Source organism: Danio rerio, chromosome 14 (assembly GCF_049306965.1).
Source record: "Danio rerio strain Tuebingen ecotype United States chromosome 14, GRCz12tu, whole genome shotgun sequence".
In the NCBI taxonomy this organism is placed as follows: Eukaryota; Metazoa; Chordata; class Actinopteri; order Cypriniformes; family Danionidae; genus Danio; species Danio rerio.
Window position 1 is genome coordinate 48,266,173 of NC_133189.1, and position 20,626 is coordinate 48,286,798.

General features: G+C 37.7%; 2 long non-coding RNA genes across 2 annotated transcripts; one reads left to right on the forward strand and one right to left on the reverse strand.

Moving 5' to 3' along the window:
- Positions 1-1,633: 1,633 nt before the first annotated feature.
- On the reverse strand, positions 1,634-4,477 carry LOC141377591 (uncharacterized). Its single transcript, XR_012389965.1, has 3 exons — positions 4,118-4,477; positions 2,306-3,280; positions 1,634-2,070 (listed from the first exon to the last, which is right to left on the reverse strand). It is a non-coding gene; the product is annotated as an uncharacterized lncRNA (long non-coding RNA).
- Positions 4,478-17,208: 12,731 nt separating this feature from the next.
- Positions 17,209-20,294, forward strand: LOC141377626 (uncharacterized). The gene is made up of 3 exons (XR_012390059.1): positions 17,209-17,821; positions 18,882-19,213; positions 19,618-20,294. It is a non-coding gene; the product is annotated as an uncharacterized lncRNA (long non-coding RNA).
- The last annotated feature ends 332 nt before the right edge of the window (positions 20,295-20,626 follow it).

Sequence of the window (20,626 nt, forward strand, 5' to 3'; positions counted from 1 at the left end):
CTGAATACACCATTACAGTGTGCTTTGTTCTTGACGGGCACTTTCACTACAAAGGTAGGAAGCCGGACGAGGGAAGAGTTTTGATGAAGCGGATGCCAACAGAGGGCCATATTCAGTTTTCTAGTCCACCACGGCTGATGGGATTACATTTTGGGAATGGAAAACTCCTGCCTTGTCTGCACGAGCCGCATGTCTATTCTTCAAGAAGACAAAGTAGAGGCGGGGGTGAGGATGATTAAATGAAATGTTGTTTGGGTTAGTATGCTCAGCGGGATTGAGGGTTCATTGTGTTGGACAGATAGGGAAGAGGCCAGAGGGAAGTTCTGCGGTGAGATTAACTTTAAGCCTTTCATTCTTTCTGACTATGTATGCTTTCAATCAGAGTTGTGCAATCACTTGACTGCAACTCCAATCTGGGCTTTCCATTTCACGCTCATTGGTGAGAAAAACTGCTCTAATTTGCACCCAGTTACTGCTCCGCCCTAAAGTCAAGAATTAGTATGATGTTATAATTGCTTGGGGTTTAAAAAAAAAAAAAAAAAAACACACAACATAAAGTGTGAAAGGCATTTCTTTGAAGATTGAAATTCAAGGCACTGATCACAAAGTTTGTGTGCTAATTTGTGCAAAGAAAGTTGTTAATAGTTGCTGTTTTCTTTTCCATTTGTGTTTGGCATACATTATTTTAATATACACAGGGGTAAGCAAGTTGATTTGATCTTTTACATTAGTTTTTTATTCCAGAAAATTTCATTCAAAATCATAACTTTTCTAAAACACACACTAAAGCCTTTTGCATTTGTTTGTATACAAAAGTGTGTGCCATATTTAGAACAAGAATCATTAATGCCTAGGGATGTAACAATATTGTAAATACCGTCATACCGCAGTAGTAATTTTTTCAATATTACCGTAGGCGCATGACTCAATAAAACTATATTTCTGAGAAAAGTTTGCTTAGGCGAATGAAGCGAACAGGGGGTAGCGGAAACTACAATTCCCATCAGCCTAGGCGTGGCCATCATCCTTTGCGGTCTGTTGTCACTACAGATCCAGTAATGCGGAAATGGAGGGTGCTGCTAGTAGCTGGGAAGAAAAAGAGCTGGAAGTGATCGAACCTAAAGCGGGTTTTAAATCAGATGTGTGGAAGTATTTCGGTTTCTTTGTAAAAAGATACGAAAAAAGAGAAAAGGTGACAGACAAAGAAAAAAAAGTATGCAGGCACTGCTAGACTGTGGTGAAATATAAGTCGGGGAATACGACTAAAAACAGTCATGGGGACTGCAGAACACAGCACACTGTTCAGATTGATGCAGACATTGACTTGTACCGCAAAGAGACCTCTATCTCACTCATGGCTTGTCCTCTCAAGTGGTGGAAAGACAATGCACAACGTTACCCACTGCTGTCATCCTTGGCTAAATCATATCTCTCTGTCCCAGAAAGCTCAGTCCCAAATGAGAGGGTTTTTTTATTTCTAATGCAGGGGACATGCCCAGAGATCCCAGCTTTGACCAGATTATAGTTATATGATCATTTTCCTTAAAAAACCCATCTCTATCTAAGTGAGTGAGTGATTAAATGTTGAATGTGATGAGTTTTCAACAATACTAAATTGAAACTTTATTTTTTTATATGGTTTAATAGTTTTTTGTTATTAAAATTGAAAAAATGAAATTCCTGTTTCGAAACTTACAGATGGATGGCTAATTTGTATGCCATTGATATGTTCAGTGCTAAGGTAAATAAACACTTTTGGCACTTTTTTCGAGTGTTTTCATTAGTTTTGTTTTTCCTGTAAATTATTCAATAAATACCGTACCGTGCCATTCATATCGAGGTATTATCGTACCATGAAATTCTGATACCGTTACATCCCTATTAATGCCTATTAACAGAGACATTAAGGAACTACAGTTATTTACTGTATTAAAGGCTTTTTATTAGCCAATTTGAATGTTATCACTGGATAAAATATGCATTATCAGTGGTTATCAGCTGATAGATATGGGCCAGTAGGGGTCTAGTAGGCTTAGAAGGCTATTATCATCCATCCACATGGGTAATTAACTATAGATCACATACGGCTGTGGCTGGAAGTTAACAAGAATTATTTATATTATTTATAACATTTTATCCCTACCCCAACCCTAAACCCAACCATCACAGTAATGTAAAAACAGATCTGGATCTAGAGTCTCCTCTATTAGAATAGCTGATTAACCATGTACTGGCCCATATCTATCAGACCCCAGACTAATAAAGGGACTAAGCCGACAAGAAAATGAATGAATGAATGAAATACATGATGAACACTCTTCTTGACACATGAAAGAGTAAAGCCTGCAGCTCACAACAAATGTGGGAAGTTATTGCGTGTCATATTTAACAAACTGTTTACTGCTAATTTTCCGTAATTTTACTCACATGGATAATTTAATAATAATCAGATGATGTCATTACGCTGCTGTGCCGTCAGCCAATCATTGCATTGCTGATTATGATTTCGAGGATCGAAAGATCTGTCCTTCACAACAAACAAAGCGATCTCAAATCAGTTGCACTTCACAAAGACGACCACTCCGTTGCGCGTCGTGTGGTTCTTCGTCTCCACGTCGTGCATTAAATCCTTTAACCCACGGCAAGCTGTTGATTATTCCATACGTATACTATAAAAATCAATATGTCTATGAGAAGTCTAGTGTGTCTGTGTGTGCAAGCAGCCAACATTATTCACCACATAAAGAAAGCTTTAATCACCATTTTCTCAATTCATCACTTCAAATTTCCAATCATACTTTACAAATTCCTGTCATTATGAGCTTTAATAGTCCTATTAGAAGATGTTTATCACATTTGGGAAGAAAAAATTCAATTGCATTTTAGGCCGTTGAGTGGTTTGTGGAGCAAACTAGAGAACACAGACACTCTACTTTCAATCCTCGCATATGAATAGGAATTAAAAAGATCTTTCCACAGTTAAATATGGAACGCGTTACGCAGACTGACAATCAGATTAATTTAGGCCTGTTTACCCGAGATCAAGCGGGATCAGCGTGTTGTTTGCTGTAGAATAAAGCACTGCGAGTATTGATGTGTCACGTTGACCTCGGCGAAAAAAAAAAACACATTTCTGCGTCACAACACTCGCCTAATGAGCTTTCTGACAACGGCCAGCTGTTCCTGCAGAGGTGAAGAGGGTATCATCGCCACACTTGCCACTTTGTGCCAGCTTTACTGCAGTCTAATTGACATCTGCCTGAATCTCGGCGCACAAAAGCTAGACCAGAAGGAGAAAAAAAGGGAAAACCAATTAAAATGCGATCAATGAGTGCTTTCTTCACATACACAAAGAGATTCCTGCAGCTCGGTGCAAGTTTTATGTTTGAGTGACCATAGTGACCGTTAGGAAAGCTTTTCATTTTTAAAGCGCCAACAAATGTTACTAAAAGGAGTTTTGGTGCATTTCATGGAAAAAACATGGATAAAGTGTCTTAATTTATTAAGGTCACATGGATGGAGTTTAACTTCTCCCTGTACCCCGAGAAGGAGATGGCTTAAATGAGGTAAGATACACTACAGTCTACTTTTTAAATTTTTAGACATTTTGGTCAAAAAAAGAGTTTTTGAACATGTTATTTAGATTTATATATATAAAAACATATCGCACTGCTACGAGTGTAATATTGCATTTATACAACAGTTCGGCTGCATAATTGTGTATATATATATTTTTAAAAAATTAAACACAGAGAGTCAAATCCATTTGGATGAGGAACTATTTTCTTCTGCCATTCAGTCACATCTGCAGCTGACGTCAGAACAGCAGAAACCTTTACTCAACACAAACGTCATTTTAGAGATAGTATTTAAACGATTATTATTTAAATAAGGTCTAGAGTGATGACAAAACTTTAGTGATTTTGATCACATTTTAAAATTATAAGGCTGACGGGCATTAAACGCCAATATTTCTCTGTTGAAATCGGGAGATTACAATAATGAACCCCAAAAAAGCCACAGCAAAGCAAAGATGGTCAAAGTAAGTCAGTTTCTATGGTATAAATACAGCACTACTATATATAAAAGAGAGAAATCGACTTAGAATGTCACTTACCTGATTTATGATGGTTTTTAAGCCATAGTTTGAAATTTGTTCTGAGAAAATGCTGTTTTTTCTAAGGACTCTGTCGCCATCTTGTGGCGGAACGTCAACCGTCACTTTTGGTCTGCTCAGACAGGCTCCAAAATGATCCGATGCTCCGAAATTATAAAGTATTCAAAAATAGTAACTATCCATAAATATCAACTGCATAGTTGCAATCTAAACAACTACATTCTCGACTAAAAAGCCTCAAAAGTACATGTTGTCCAACAGCAGCAACTGCAGTGTCCTCTGCTCGTGGCAGTAAGTGAGCGGAGCAGTACACAAGGGTGAAGAGGCTGTACTAGTGCTGTTATTGGTTATTTGCAGAATGTGCAGGCTTTCAGCCAATCAGATTCAAGAACCAGACAGAATACATGTATATAATTCATACCCCCTTGAGAAATTATATATACATATATATATATATATATATATATATATATATATATATATATAAAATCCTAAAAGTCCCATTGAACCCCACCCCCCACACCCCATCCCCCTAAAAATTAATCTTGTGTCTAAAATGTAAAAACAACAACAACAACAAAAACAGTGATGAAAAAACACAAAAACACACAAAAAGAATGAACCTAACTTGATCTAATGTTCAAGATCTAATGTGCTTGAAAATGTAAGCAAATGACTGCTTATTTGATTGAATTTATGGCTCATTTGCATATTCAAACATAACATTTTAGAAAGTGTCTAATAATAAACAGTTATTTTTAAAGCTAGTAAGTAATTTTTTGATTTACTCTGTTCACCTGCAACAGCTGTGTGGATTGTTTTCTGGCTGGGTTTTGTACCAGGATAGCTCTGGCTGGGAAGCAGTTATTACAGGCTCTTTACGAAGGCTGTGTGTGACCCCTGTCTGAAGGTGAAAGCCACCGGCTGCTCCAGTGTAGTCCATCACCGCACCGCTCACCGCTTCCCATTACACTCCAGGTGCTCTCCAGTACTGCTGATACACACAAAAACACACACTCGCACACAATGTAGCTCCGTCTCACCTGAATTGTACCTTGTAACCCCTCAGCCCACACGCGTACCCGTCCACGGGGCTGTTTAAAATACAGTCATCGCTCGAATCCACCTACCCGCTAATACAGCCAGCACTTATGAACACACTCACGCGGGTCGCAGGAATGACGGGCTGAAGTGAGGCCTCAGCACCTGGGTCCATGGCCTTTTAGAAAGGCAGCTGAGGGCCGATTCGCTCGCTGAGGACTGTAATAAGTGTCAGCGGTGGCTGCAGATGAGGTCAAGTCTTTATTCAGAGACGAAAAAGGGAAATTAAGGGTCAAGGTTCACTTTGCAGGTCTTGTGGCATGTTGGAAAGAAGGCGGTTTATAATACTGCACTGGTTGGAGGAGGATTCAATAGGATGAAATGTGGTTGCTGATAGTGCAGTTAACGCTTTTTATGAAATATATACAGTTGAGGTCAAAATTACAAGTGCTTTTATTTATTTATTTTTTCATATTTCCCAAATTACATTTAACAGAGCAAGGAATTTTTCACAGTATTTTATATATTTTTTACATCTAAAAAAAGGCTCATTTGTTTTATTTTGGCTATAATAAAAAAAGATTTACTTAATTATTTAATTAATAATTTTTTTATTTTAAAGTCAATATTATTAGCCCCCAAAAGAAATATATATATATATATATATATATATATATATATATATATATATATATATATATATATATATATATATATATAGTTTTATTTTATTTTTTGATTGTCTACATGACAAACCATTGTTATACAATGACTTGCATAATTAACCTAACTTGCCTAACTAACCTAGTAAAGCCTTTAAAGGACTTTGATTATGAAAATCATATGTAAACATAAGTTGTTTGGACAGGACTGTGTTGGTATAGTGTGTCACAGTCATATTTGGGTGGTATAAAGACAATTAGTCTCTTTTTTAAATTTCCAGTAGTAAAATAGGATCCAAATCCCTCCCATTTTGAGGCCCACCACTTTACTTTGTACAATAAAATTACATAACACATTTGCCAAAAACAGTTCAAAGTTAAATGCGTGCGCTGTTTGTGTGTCCGTTTTGTTTGTGTGTCTGTGTGTTTGCGTGAATGATGTGTGACTCATTGTTGCAACTCTACAACAAATACATCAAATAATCATTGGGAAAGTTCTTACCGTAGTATTCCTCACAAACGATATGTGAGATTTTCATCCTTCATGTCTGTCACTGTGCTGTTTATCTGACGCAGCCAAGGCAGAGATTGAGGCACACTTTGACAGGCATGTGGAATGGTGGGTAAGGAAAACTAGCATTTAAGGCAAAGGCCACAAAAACGGCTAAATAATGTTCAGAGCAGAAAATTCCAATATTCTGAAAGATATAATAAATAATCTGATGGCTGTTTTGAGCTGAAACTCTACAGACACATTCTGGAGACACAAAGGACTTGTCTTAAATTTTGAAAAAAGGGGTAAAATAGTTGCCCTTTAAAAGAAGCAAAACAATCTGCCAATAGGGTAAGCAAAAGGAAAAACAAGATTATTTTGTTTACCCCACACAGAGATTATGTGCCTTGTTTTAAGGAACAATTTTTTTTTCTTTAAGCAAGACTGTATTTTTTTGCTTGTCTAGAAAATGCTTTGTTAAAACTTGAGAAATATTTAGTTTTTAATCTGTGATTTGTAGATCATATCAATTTGCCAAAGGTAACCAGATTCAGTAAATGAGGCTTTATTATGTCATAACTTTTAAGAAATGTTTAAAATATTCTGTGGTTGTTTGCCGGGAGGTTACATGAGTCATGGAAGTTTACTTAGATCACATAGTTTCATAGATTCATAGTTTTTACATACAGCGGGGAAAATACACATTGAACTCGTCACCATTTTTCTCAGAAAACATATTTCTAAAGATGCTGTTGGCTTGAAATTTTCACAGGATGTTGGTCACACCAATGATATTCATAAATGCAAGAAAAATAAAACTAATTAGTTTTCAAATTAAGCTATGTGTAATAAAATAAAACAACGCAGGCAAAGAGTATTGAACACATGAAGAAAGGAAGGTGTAGAATGGCAGTGAAAGCCCAGACAGCAGCTGAAATCTCTCTGTAGTTATTCAGCAACCCTCTGCCCTTCATCATGGTAAATTAGTATCAGCTGCTTCAGTTCAACATCTACATTAGCAGGATGATGAAGATGTAACCAGGGTGGACATTTCTGCAAGACAATGTTTCAAAACACAGCCAATGAGACTCTCAAATGCTTTCAGAGAAAGAAAATCAAGCTGTAGAATGGCCCAATCACATGACTTGAATCCAATAGATAATACAAATTAAAGATCACATTTGATAAACGAGACCCACGAAACCATCAAGATTTTCACAATCTTTTGAAGTCTTTAAAGAAATCACACCTGAGCAATTCATTTGAATTCATTCCCTATATAAGAGGTGTCTAAAAGCCATCACCAAACAAACCTTTCATATTAAATACATTTCAGTAGTTCAGTAGTTTCTCCTTGTGTCATTCCATTGTTATACACATAAGAAATGTTTCAGATCTTTTTGTTTTATTTTTTTATGTTTGTATTGTTTATTGTTAATTCAATTCCATGTCAACAGCTCTTTTAGAAATATTATTCCCAGGGAGAAAAACATGACGTATTCAATACTTATTTCCCCTACTGTAGTTTGTACTCACACTGAACAATAATTCATAGGACTCACACCACCATTTGAATGCAGCTGGCTTTTCTGAAACTTGCAGTGTGTGTACGCTGCCATTGTGAAACACCAGCTGAGTGTTATTTTCACATCTGAGGCTTGGGAGCCATGAAATGGTTTCCTCTTGCCTTCCAGCTTTACAATCTAACATTACACCAAGTCCAGGAACAGAGTCCCGTAGGGCGGCGCATCTCACGGTGGATCCATCACACTGAAAAACAGACAAAATCAACGAGAGCACGAGTCCCTCCAGGGCAAATGCAGGCCTGATTGCATCGTAGAAAGAGTCCACTGTCACCTCGCTGCTCTCCTTCACCGCAGGAGAGTGTGAAGTGTCTCTCCATGATACACTGGTTGGCCTCTATTAAAGTCTTTCACCGCAGACAGAGGTAGGCTAGTTGTAGTTATACATGACACAAAGCCCCCCACGGGTGAACCATGCAGAGACTTGGAGATTCACCTCAACATGGTTGTCTGAGGTGTAAAGGAAAGCAAAGAAACTCGCTTTCAATTGGTATTTAAAGTGTGGGTGTATTTTCAAGGAAGTCAATGTCATCAGATGTTACTTTTATTTTAAGCTAAAAAGAAAGGAAGTGTAATTATTTAGTGACCATTTCGACAATATAGTTTAAAATCTAATGGAGGTTATTTTAAATGATCAATCATGCTACAATGAAGTTGTATCAATTAGTAATTTCCAGTAATAACTATTTCACCATTGTTTGAATTATTTGAAGACCAGCTCAATAAATATTTTACATGAATTGTTCACCTAAAAATGTATATTTTCCTAACTATTTACTCACCTTTGTGTGTTTTTAAACTTTATGAGTTTCTTTATTCTGTTTATAAATAAGATATTTTGAATAAAGCTGAAAACCTGTAACCATTGTAGGAAAAAACAAATACTTTGGATGTCAGTGCCCAGGCAGCAAAGCATTTTGGCCCTGATTTGGCATACATCTGGCACAGCAGGCATTCGTCATACAGCATGTGGGTCAAACATGGCCCTGGTTTGGCGGAGGTGGCATCGTCTTTAAGGCTGCAGACAATGCTTGGGCCAGAGGTAAAATGTAGTATTTGGCCCAGATGGTAATAATTGATATGTGGGCCATGTAAGTTTGGCCTATCTTGACCCATATTTAAAATACATTTTTATTATTTTTAAATAAAGAAAAAAGTTCTACCAATCAGGTCACTTCGAGAAAAGCATAAGCATAAAAAGCCCAAAGCACACCTGAAGGGCAATTATTTAAGGGTTTATCAATTTCATTGCAATGGAATCCCTCAATTTTGTCGATCCCTCTGTCTCGCTGCAAATCAAAAGGTGATCGAGCTTTCTGTGTTGCGGCCCCAAGGCTCTGAAACAGTCTCCCGTTGAACATCAGGATTTCTCCATCCTTGGATACTTTTAAATCTAACTTATTAACTTATTTTTACACCCTTGCCTTTGAGTGACTCATACATGTCATTTCTTATCTATATTTTAGTATTACATACATACATTTTCCCTTTTCTTACATTTTTTATACAAGATTTATTTTATTTTTATTAAATATGTTATTTCATTGTAAAGCACTTTGGATCAACTACGGTTGTATTAAATTGTGCTTTATAAATAAAGTTTGCCTTGCCTTGCCTTGAGGCTGATTTATACTTCAGGGCATAGCCCTATGCCGTGGCCGTCGGCGTCGCTGACATGCACCTCTCAAAAAATTTAACTACACGTCCCAACGACGCGTAGCACAAGCTCTGTGATTGGTCGGCTTAGTAGCGCTGACGAGTCTGGGCGGGACTAAGAGCCACGCGAATGGGGCAACCCCGATGGAGCGATTGTTTACAAGTGTGGAGTCCTGTGAAGGAGCTCCGGATGGAAAGTTTTGTTTTGTATTTACCTTAAAGTTGTTGCACGTCCGCCAGTTCCTGCCTCAAATAGAGTGCGTTTGAGCCACTTGTACATTCAGAAAGTGTTCAGGAAAAGCAAAATACCAGCGAAGAAACTCGACACAGAGACACATTAACACCTCACTGCCAACTAGCGTTTCGGAAGTGTTAATGCAGACCAACAGAGACAGCGCGCAGAAGTATAAATGCACAGCTACGCGCGTTGCATGCGCCGTGGGTTACGCCGGTCACTTGACGCAGAAGTATAAACCAAGCTTTAGATGCTGGCGACCTAAATCTAACCTAATATTAATGTCTTATGACGTTGTGTGTCTGCTCGGATTTTCCTTGTGTTCCGACATTTGACATCAATCTATGTGGAAAAACATGTCAAACAGGATCATAAAAGAACCATTCTAAAAGCAGCTCATATAAACCTCTTAATCATATTATTGTCTTATTCAGATTGAGGTAAATCATTTGACATAAACATAGTCAATTAGTCTATAGTAACTGCTGTAAAAACACAAGTATGGACCAAGCCTCAAAAAGGTCTCAAAATTATTTTGTTCTAAACACATAAAACAATCGTTAGTTGAAAATGTTGTGTAAATTTACCTCATCACAACCTACTGCTTCAAATATGTACATTATATTTTGAGAAAAAAAACGCTGTAAAATAAGCACTCACCATATTTTCTCAATCCAAAGGGACAAATAAAATCTGAAAATCAAGATTTACCGTCAAACTGTTTCTCCCTCAGGAACATAAACCACCTTAACAATATACTCCAAGAGGATTAGGGCAGATAGTGGATTCGCCAGCATCTCCTGACGGCATCTTCAGAGTTTTGATGTAGAAAACAACAGCATGTAGGAAACAGCGGGTGAGAAATCAGGACATCTAAATGGGGAGGGGGAACATAAAAGGACAGTAAATGGGGTAGAAATCGCTTGGCAGCGCAAGACGGCTCTTCTTAGGTAGAGTCTCCTGGAATATAATGGCTACCTGAGAGGAATAAAAGATTGAAATTGTTTGGCGTTTTAACACCATCAAAAGCTATTTCAGTCTCTTTTTTATTATTATTTATTTATTTATTCTGAGAGAGAGAGTTCTCCTGGCATGGCATCAGCTGTAGCAGAGGTAAGGCTGAGTGTCAAACACAGAGCTTTTGCAGCTTTGGAGAAGCCATCTTGCTTCTGACAATATTTACATAGCCCCCCTACAGTTCTCTAAACTGAATGATGTTACAACGCTGTTCATTTTTCAGGGTAATTAATTTCACCACCTGGCAGACAGAAATAATAAAAGTGGAATTTATTGACCCGTTTGATGCAACAGAGAAGAGATGCTGCTGATTGTAAATAAACAAAGATCCTTTATTATAAGTCGAACAGACAGAGGTAATGGGGTTTTCATCACTGTTATGGAGTCGGTTGAAGAATAACTGTTAGCTCAAGGCAACCTTGAAAATCTTGTGACCTTTCATTTGTGCTGCTGATCCAAGAACAATGTTTACTGGCTCAGTGTGGGACAAACTCCTCCATCAGCAGCTTTGTTTCTTCCTGGAACAACATTTTCGATCAATCAAAACCCTAACACTACCCCTACAATCACAGGTCAGGGTCAGCCTGATACAATTGAGTAGCAGAGCAACAAAGTTAGTCGCTTCAGGACCATGTTCTACAAGTTCAAATGGGTTTAAACCTGCAGCTATGGCTAACTTTGGAAGCTTTCTTTTCCACACTAAACTCTAAAACACTATCAGACAGGTAATAAAGACAATAGCTGTGTCTGAAAGCTTGTTGCCTTGCTGCCCAATCAGACAGTGACTCTGGAGGCAGCATTCTCTCTGTAAAATGGATTTCGACATCTTAGTAAGCGTAACACTATTTCATTCATTAATTTTCTTTTCCGCTTAGTCCCCTTATTAATCTGGAGTCGCCACAGCGCAACGAACCGCCAACTTATCCAGCATAAGTTTTATGCAGTGAATGCCCTTCCAGCTGCAACCCATAACTGGGAAACACCCATACACTCACATTCACACACGTACACTATAAACATTTTAGCTTACTCAATTCACCTGTAGCACATGTCTTTGGACTCATAACACTATAATGTTATAGAGTGATGATATAATAATGTAAAACAAAACAGAGAGAGCTTTAATGATGACTAGGGGGATGTTTGCTTGCTACAATAGTAACTATAAGCGCAAGAGATGGCATCAAAACATTGGTCAAAAACATACATTTGAAAACAAATTGACATTCTTGCAGTCTTCAAGATTCAAGACCTGTTCAAAATGAAATTCATAGGCTTGTGGGATATCGAAGACAGCAAAAGATACAAAAATGCTAACTTTAAAAATCAATCAGAGGAAGGTACCTCCCTAGAAAGGAAGTGGAAGTTCAGAGTGCAAATTTAACATAGGCTCATTCTGAAAACGTAGCCCTATATACATTTCTAGAGATCGCCAAATATGTAGCCAGAAGTACGAAAGGCTGAATTTCATATTTAAAATAAATGCTACTGGGCCGTTCCCTTTTTTTACCGCTTACCTTCGTATGGACGGTTTTTCGGCCGTTACCAGTTTGTCGAGCGACTCATTACATACGTTGGTAGAGTTTGAGGATGGTGGGGTTTGAGTCTGGTGAAGAATGGTTCCAGAAAACAGGTAAGACAAAAACAAAAGCCAAAAAATTTAAATATATATATATATATATATATATATATATATATATATATATATATATATGTATATATATATATATATATATATATATATATATATATATATATATATATATATATATATATATATATATGTGTGTGTGTCAATAACAAGGTTTGAATGTGGTAGAATCTAAAATCGTGGTAAAAGTCAGGCTCTTGGTTGGGTTTAGGAAAGTGGATGGGCGGGTCAATCGATTGGTCAGTCAGTCGACAGTGACCTCTGGTGGATTTATGCAAGAAGAGCAGGCACTCCTCTGGTGGATTCATGAAAACAAAAACTGCAATAAAACATAGCTCCTGGAACGTATTTGGCGCTCTCCAAAAATGTATAAAGTGGTAGGTACTCAGAATGAGCCTGGGTTGCTTTGTACATCCATCTGAGGTCTGCAGAAGAGACTCTCTGAAGAAACACAACACATCCAGCATTGAAGCAGGCGAGTTACAGCAGCAAAAGAAAACAGGTGACACTCCTGTCAGCTAACAACAGCAGACAGGCTAATCTTCTGAATTAGCATAGGATTAGAAAAAAGAAAATTAGCCTGGCTTTAATTATTCTCAATTTCAGCAGCACCATTTGGTCTTTGGACATTGTTTCTGAACATGTCCACACTTTTATGGACCACGATGTGCAAATGTAGGGTGACCACAATGTATCTTGTGTTGACTACATCCAGCAGGATAATGCCACGTGCCACAAAGCTCAAATTATCTCAAACTGACTTCTTGAACATACAGTTATAGTTTTCATACTCAAAAGCACCTTTAAGATGTGGTGAAATAGGAGATTTCCACCGTTGATGTGCAAACCAAAAAATTTGCAGCAACTGCATTGTGTTATTTTGTTAATATTGACAATAATGGTCAAGCCTGCAAGGTGTACCTAAGGTGTATATTAGTGACTCCTCTCTTTTGTGTTTGTCTAAATATCAAGAGTTCAGATGCAAAAACATTCAAACATCATCCGTAAATTTCTGTCATTTTAGTTTGATGGACTCATCAACACATTTATTGGATTTTAAGGTAAATGGCAACTACATGCCAACTAATTCTAATTACAGTATTAGTATGCTGTAAGGTTGGGGTTAGTGTAAGTTGTACTTGCAAAGACAGTTTGCTAATACACTTACGAGAATTAGTTGGCATGCAGTTTCAATGTAACATTGTCAACAAAATGTGCCATAGGGACTATCAAAATGAAGTGATACCAAACTTTCTTTTGTCATTTTTCTCTGCCTCCTGTTTATGTCCAGATTTTACCTTAAAGACAATGAAGGGAAACTATTAGTTAGACTTTTGCATATGAACTCTTCTTATAATAAGCCAAACAGTCACATCTTACAATAAGTTAAACATTCCCACCTTCTTGTCCCGATTATCTCCCCAAAGAACCATAATAATGAGGTTATCCCCTAAACAGAAGTATTTTGAAGTGCACTTGAGAATTAAGTAAGCATTGCTGATGTTGCTAAAGTGATCCTTTAAATGTCTTTCATTCTCCCCATATCCTGGTCCACCTAAACATCCAGATTATCCTTTGCATTGTCATCATTTTCACTTGACATTGACACTGTCCTCCTCTAGGCTGTGAAAACAATTACAAACAGCACTTCAAACTTGTCAGGCCAAAGCATCTCCTTTCCCCTTCACTCTCTCTCCCCCTCTCTCTCTTTGTCCCAGAAGCCCATGCCTCATCCTCCTACATGGGCCTTCAATAGTTGTGGATAATGAGCTGGGACTGAGGCGGTGGAGTTTGAATCCTCATGCCTGCGAGCGGCTGTGTCTCTATCTGCCTCTCCTATTACTCCATGTTGCCTTGACTACTGCTTTAGAATTACTGTCAGTGTGGGGGGAATTAAAAAGAAAAGTTCTTTGTTCAAAATCAGCCGTTTCCAATGCTGGCAACTTACAGCGAGATCAAACGTCAGCAGGCAGACATACAGCTGAGGCGACTGAAGGGAGAAACACTCTCCTCAGAGACTGCTAGCGAATTTACTGGCGAAAAAAAAGACACAGCGTTGAAATACAATGCATCATTTATGCTGTAGGAGCTAATCAATGGGGGTTTGTGTGCATGCCGAAACCTCACAGGATTAAGAATGATCGCTGAGCTTTAAACACAACTAGCTGGTTTTAATTGATCATTTAAATCTGACAATCTATTGTAGACTTCTCTACTGTGTTTGTTTTATGAGCCCGTAATTGTATTACTAATAGCAATGTTACGAGGCCATTATCAATGCTACGTTAATCTGCTACAGTAAATGTGACAAAATGCGAATGCGGATCAATTCTTAATGTTATCGGCTGCTCAGTTTTACCTCACTACGCAGTTACCTTTATTGCGTACACGCTTTTCACTGCGGGCAAAATAATGGTGCCCCTTCTAATAATGGCTCCCAGCTCACTTGTATTATTCATTGTGCTCATCATACCCGAATTGAACATTTCTGTTCTTCATAGGTGTACAAGAGGGAACATGACATTTGGAGCACATCCTTTAAGTGGGAAACATGGGAACCGGTCGGCCCACTGAGCAGCACTGTGGCTCCCAAACAGCCATTTTAATCCATTAGAACATTTTCATTTCATTTCACTTTCAAGAGGAGACAATATATTGCAGAAAAGAGAAGCTATGTTTTTTCAATTTTGTTCCAATGAAACTTTCTACTTAGTTTAGTAAATAATTAATTAATTTTCCAAGGGGTTAGTCTCTATTTCAGAGGCCACCATGAACTACCAATTATTATATTTCTAATAGCTGATTTATTTGATCTTTGCCATGATGACAGTAAATAATATTTTATTAGATATTTTTCAAGACACTTCTATACAGCCTAAAGTGACATTTAAAGGCTTGACTCGGTTAATTAGGTTGACTAGGCAGGTTAGGGTAATTAGGCAAGTTATTGTACAATGATGGTTTGTTTTGTAGACTCCTACCCCTTTACATTAACGTGCAAATCGAGGAGTAGGGGTAAGGGGAAGGGCTAAGGGGTAGAATTGGGATTCAGAACACCCAAACAATGCAGTGCTTTTTAATTTTCTCCATAAATAAAACTTGTTTCGACGAGGCAGTGGCGCAGTAGGTAGTGCTGTCGCCTCACAGCAAGAAGGTTGCTGGGTCGCTGGTTCGATCCTCGGCTCAGTTGGTGTTGTGTGTCTGTGTGGAGTTTGCATGTTCTCCCTGCATTCGCGTGGGTTTCCTCCGGGTGCTCCGGTTTCCCCCACAGTCCAAAGACATGCAGTTCAGGTGAATTGGGTAAGCTAAATTGTCCATGGTGTATGAGTGTATGTGTGGATGTTTCTCAGAGATGGGTTGCAGCTGGAAGGGCATCCGCTGCGTAAAAACTTGCTGGATAAGTTGGCGGTTCATTCTGCTGTGGCGACCCCAGATTAATAAAGGGACTAAGCCGACAAGAAAATGAATGAATAAAACTTGTTTCAATATTGCAGCAATGTTTTGTCAGCTTGTCATCCACTGACAAAATGGTTGATCGCCACCTTGTAAGCTACGGATACCCATCCACTCCATACCTTCCAACATCTGTCCCTGAAAGTCTGGGAAACTGTGTGAGAGGGGATGTCTAAGTGTTGGGGGTAAGGTGTCCGAATAATACAGCTAAGTAACTATACTATGCACCGGTTGGGGGGTGAAATTACGTGTGTTTTCGGGGGGAAATAACAAAACGGGAAGGTGGCTGAAAATACAGGAGACTTCCGGGAAAAACGGGAGTGTTGGCAGGTATGATCCACTCCCTTGGGCCGCGGTAAAATTGTCAAGTGTTGATACAAAGGTTGGGGGACCACTGGTCTACGTATCAAACCATCATTATTTAATGACTTACCTAATTAACCTAGTTAAGTCTTTAAATTTAACTTTGATCTGAATACTAGTCTTGAAAAATATCTAGTCAAAAAGTATGTGCTGTCATCATGGCAAAGATAAAAGAAACTGGTCATTAAAAATTAGTTAATTAAATTATCATGTACAGAAATGTGTTGAAAAAATCTCTGATAAACAGAAATTGGGGAAAAATATACAAGGAGGCTAGTAATTCAGAAGGGCTAATAATTCTGACTTCAACTGTGTGTTAAATGTGTGTTTAAAATATTATTTGAATAAATACATTTTGAAAACAGGATTACAGACCAGTATGACAGATCAAACAATTAAACCCACAAGAACAACACTCACATGTGATCCACAAAAGAGCAAAGGAACAAAGCATTGGATTGAGAAACAGGAAAGAGTGAGAATGACACGACAGCAGGCGCTCCTCTTCCCCTCGGGCCACACTTCTGAAAACACAGACTCCAGATGCGTCGTCATCAACTAAATCCTTTTGGGAGAAGACAGGAAGAGAGAACGGATCACGCTCTCCCTGAGATGGATAGATCATGCTGGATGTCGACAGGCCTCCGTAGGCATCAGATGTTTTGGAAAATCATTCTGCCGAATTACGGCTTCGTCCCACCAGCTGACTTGTGAAAACTTGATTTGGTAGGGGGCGTCACACCTACTCATTGTTTACACTCAAACCTGTGCTGACGTCTTTCCTGTCGCAATGGAAAGTTTGATATATTGAAGGATTTGTTCAGGGATTACAGTCGTGCTGTTATTTAGAAGAAGAAAACCAGCAGGATCGTTTTGTATCAAAGGAATAAAGTTTCAGAAAATATTCTGGCTCTTTTTAATTTATTTTAATATTTTTAGCTTAGACAGACATATAATTAGGAACAAATTAAAAGGCGTGAGCTTACATTTTGATAATCCACTATTTTGTACAATAGGTAGTGGTGGAAAGAGTACTAAAAAAAAAATCATACTCAAGTAAAAGTACCATTACTTGCCTAAAAATGTAGTGCAAGTAGAGTAAAAGTATCTGTTGTAAATATTACTCAAAGTATGAGTAAAGAGTAGACCTTTCAAAAGTACTCATGAGTAGTGAGTATTACACTGTAAAAAGCTGATGCGTTTACATCTAATTTGTGCATGCGTATGAAAACATAACATTCTTTAGTGCATTTTATTATTGCCCAGCAGGCACACAACGTTAATATTGTGATGTCAGGTGACCAAAATTTAATGTCAAACCAGCAACCTAGGACAACGTTATTTTGATGTCCAATATTGATGTCAAATGATTTTGATATCTGCTTGATTTTAGGTTGTTAGAAAGTGACCAAAATCCAATGTCGAACCAACATCTTAAACCAGGGGTCATAAATCTCGGTCCTGGAGGGCAGGTGTCCCTGCTGGGTTTAGCTCCAACTTGCCTAAACACACCTGCCTGGATGCTTCAAGTATACCTAGCAAGACCTTGGGTCCGTTCTTTGTACATGGATTACTTAGTTAGTTGGATTTGGATATTGACGATTTGACTGGATCCAGGATCGTTTCGTTCTTCAAAGCTGATCTGAGAGTTGTTGTCATAGCAACAGTTCTGCTAGCTCAAACCTGATCGGAAGCAGGTTCAATTCATATAAACAGGATTAGATTGGGTCAGTTCAAGCAAAGATAATAGAGAAAGTACCGAATTATGATATTTTCTTACAGTAGTAGTTATATACACTTGGGAAAATAGTTTAAAAAAATTAACTATATATATATATAAAGTTATAGTTATTAATAAAATAAATAAAGTTATATTAACAAAACTTATGCAATCTGCACCCTCGAAATGAAAGTACAAAGAGAAAATTTATTGATATGAACTTTTTAGATCGCTTTAGTACAATTTGTGTATGATAATAGAAATGCAGAATATGTGACTTTTTAAAAAAAAGAAATAATACATTAATGCAGTCATGAACATGTTTTGACAGTAAATATGCCAGTGATTATGCTTCACAAAAGTTGCAGACGCCTTTACCAATATGCTTTTGTAAACATCCAGTTATTCCATACAGCGATTAAAAAAACGGCTACTGTAATACAGAAAATATTTTCTAAATGTAGAACTAAATACATTGATATGCATTGAAATACATGATAAATACTCTTGACACATGAAAGTGTAAAGCCTGCAGCTCACAACATATGTGGAAAGTTATTGCGTGTCATATTTAACAAACCGTCGACTGCTAATTTGATGTGATTTTGCTCACATGGATAATTGAATATTAATCAGATGATGTCATTACGCTGCTGTTTCGTCAGCCAATCGTTGCATTGCTGATCATAATTTCGAGGATCGATAGATCTGTCCTTCACAACACACGCAGCGATCTCAGATCAGTTCATCCAGACATTCTAATCTGATTCACGAACTTGTTTAAAGAACCAAATTAGCCAGAGATCAGTTATCAAGATTAAAAGATCCAGGATCTGCCAAATCATCTTAGATCATTTAAGCGAGGTACGAAGAACGGACCCCTTGATTAGCTTGTTTAGGTGTGTTTGATTAGGGTTGGACCTAAAATCTGCAGGACACCGGCCCTCCAGGAACAAGTTTGGTGACCACTGTCTTAAACCAATGACATATTGATGTTGGATGGCGGAGGGGTGTCCGCCAAAAGGACAAAAGTGAAGAGGGTTGGGGAGTCGCGGAAGACTGATTGCAGGAGGGAAGGAGGACGGTTGAGGAGGTGGATTGGTAAAATCAGGTGCCAGATCAGATTTCCAAGGTGTCGGATTTGGATCCGGCGTGTTCTGGCACAAATTAAGCCCTGGGTAACATACAGTACACACAACTTTAAGCTTTACCATTATTAGATGTTGACATTTGATTGATTTTAGGTTTGGACGCCGGACATTGATGTCAACCCGATTTTCATTTCCAAACAAAACGCAACATCCCCATGACGCTAGTGTACAATCTGACGTCATGTTGACCTCTTGTGCCTGCTGAGTGTTTAAGGCCATTTCTGTCAACATACAGTAAACATCTGTCATCTTCTCATCAGTAACATGCATCTTAACAGTCTCTGGGTCATTACATGTAAATATTTTGCACACATTCCTGGACACTTTTAATCCTTTAAACAGTTTGCTGCAATTAAAAATCACCCATATCTTGAGGTAGTTCATTATGATAGTTCATTATGATGTGATTTACCTTCTATGTGTGATTTGATTTGAAGGAAATCACAGGACTGATTTTTCTAATTCACATAGACAGGAAAAAATAAAGTAGTGACTGCAGGTTGAAGGAACGTGGTGGAGTAAAAATACTGACCCAACAGTAAAAATGTACTCAAGGGAAAGTAAAAGTACACATTTATTAAATAACTTAGTAAATTACAATTCCTGAGAAAAACTACTCAGTTACAGAAATTTGAGTATTTGTAATGTTACTTCACACCACTGACATTTGACAATGTTGTTTTCACTTGACGTCATTGATGACGCAGAAAAATTTAGATGGAGGGCAGCAAGTGATTCTTTTACATCGCTATCAAAACATCAAAATGTTTATATTTTATGTTGTGTTGTTTATAATTGTTTAAATCAGCCAAAATAAGATATGCCAAACAGCTTTTGAAGACTTCCAAAAGTTTTAGCTCAAAAAGGGATGAAGTTCAAGAAACTGGCAGAAAAATGGAAGAAAAGGTGGCATGTAAACATTTACTCAATACATCTGTGTACAAACATACCCTGCCATGTAATCTGTCTTGTTTTGCAGTAATCCAAGATTTTACTAGCATTTTGGTGGAATAAACAACAGTACACGTAACATTGAGATGTGCAGCAGTGGTGAATGTTTATTGATGGTGTGTAGGTTGTGTATTGGATTCAATTCTAACTGATTTACCGAATTAGTTTAACAGATTTATCAGTATCCAACAATGGAAACCACCATAGCTCTCTTTATCCTTTTTAACAAATGAATGATGCATTAGATAACAGAAGCAATAACATACCAAATCATTCCAATGACAGACTTTAGCATCTTTCACACAGTAATACCGATAAATGGTCAAAAAATTACCAGAATGGCTTTACAGTAAATAGTTAAAAATATAATGCTCTGTTTACACAGGCAATGACAGAAAGTCACCATTTACACATTTATTCCAAAACAACAACAACAAAAGGTAATTTCATCGTTAACCAGAAATGACTTCTAAGTGAAGTTTATTCATAAACAAATTTCGAGAGGATCACGTGCTTATGATTGTTCGCAGCTG